We start from the raw sequence: 1,542 nt of genomic DNA, 5'->3' as shown, positions 1-1,542 counted from the left end.
ACACACACACACACACACACCACACACCGGAAACAGCCTGTACTTGCTACTATGGACATATCAGGAAGGAAAAAGAGTTGAGCAGAAACCCAGGGTGGAGGGAAGACTGGATGAAAAATAATTCTAGGAATCAGCACGGAAAGCCAACATGGAGAAGCGGTCTCACCTCCCACTGGCCAGGCTCCGGGGTCTCAATGACATGTTGAAACCGTTTTGTGGCCAGCATGGTCCCACGCTGTGGATACACTGTTCTGCCTGCCTCTTCAGCCGCACAAACCCCTCTGGTCACAGTGACTCTGCTTCCAGTTGGCAGGGCCTTATCTGAGCCACAGTGATGATTAACCCAAGCACCCTGGGCTCTCAGGGCACTACCCCCCGTACCACCGCCTGCACCACCCTTTCCTGGTCACTAGGCCCCCAGCCCTCTGGTAACCTCAGGGAAACTCCTCTTTGCATTCACCCTTACTTCCCAGCCTCTGCTTTGGCCCCTGAAGAGGAAGACCTGAGGCTCGTGACTCTTGCCCTACAGGGACAATGCCCTCTTCTCCGGAGAACCTGGAGCCTGGGAGTGCAGGACACCCAGAGCAGTGAATCCCTGGGCAGGTGTCCTCTGAGGCCAGAGATCAGTGTGGCCAGGTCAGCAGAAGTCAGAGGACCTGGCCCATGATTTGATCACATGCTCCACAGGCAAAGTCCCACTGGTCCCATTTTACCCTCTCCTCTCGAAAAGGAAGGCAGCAGAAGCTTCTGAGTCCCAAGTGTGCACACACTGTACTGAATATTACAGCTGGAAAAATGCCACAGAGACAGAAATACTGCATGGAGAATTAGAAACCAAAGGATCTGCCCTAAAAGCAATGTTAGCCAGCATCTATTTACACTGAACAACACACTTTTCACAGACAGTATCAAGGGATACACCAACACGAAGATGTTGGTCAATATTGACACCTTCATTTTTCAGATGATGAAACAGGCTCAGAGTAGTTGAGCTGGTTGCTTAAGATCACACAGCTGGACAAATTGGGACTCACACCCAGGTTCTCACTCCAGATTTCAAGCTCAACCAAAGCATGAATTAATGTAAGGGCTTACATGTTTATTGAACAAAGGAAGTAACCAGCAAATTGGTGCAAATTTACAGTCATCATCCATTCACACAGTGTTGTGAGATTTATAAAGATCTCTCCCCAGCATTATTTGAGCCTCACAACAACCCTGTGAGGTCTCACTGCTTTACAGGTGGGAAACCTGCGGCACAGATAAACCAGTTTCTCCAAAACCACACCGTGAGTGGCAGAGCTTTAGAAAAACATAAACAGAAACAAAAAAAAGACGAAAAGAAAGGAATAACAATTTTTTTAAAAAAGCCATAGGTCCCTGAGCTTTGATCCTCCCTAGAAGCCCAACGCTCTTAACAATCTCTGTATCTGCAGGTTTTAACTAGACACATAAGAGACGCTCAATAAATATTTGCTGAATAAATGAAAGAATGAATGAGAAAGCGAACGGAATGAAATCAGATTATGAATGGGAAAGAGA

This window comes from Cebus imitator, unplaced genomic scaffold (assembly GCF_001604975.1).
Source record: "Cebus imitator isolate Cc_AM_T3 unplaced genomic scaffold, Cebus_imitator-1.0 Scaffold180, whole genome shotgun sequence".
Lineage (NCBI taxonomy): Eukaryota > Metazoa > Chordata > Mammalia > Primates > Cebidae > Cebus > Cebus imitator.
Note: the sequence above shows the minus strand (reverse complement) of the source record.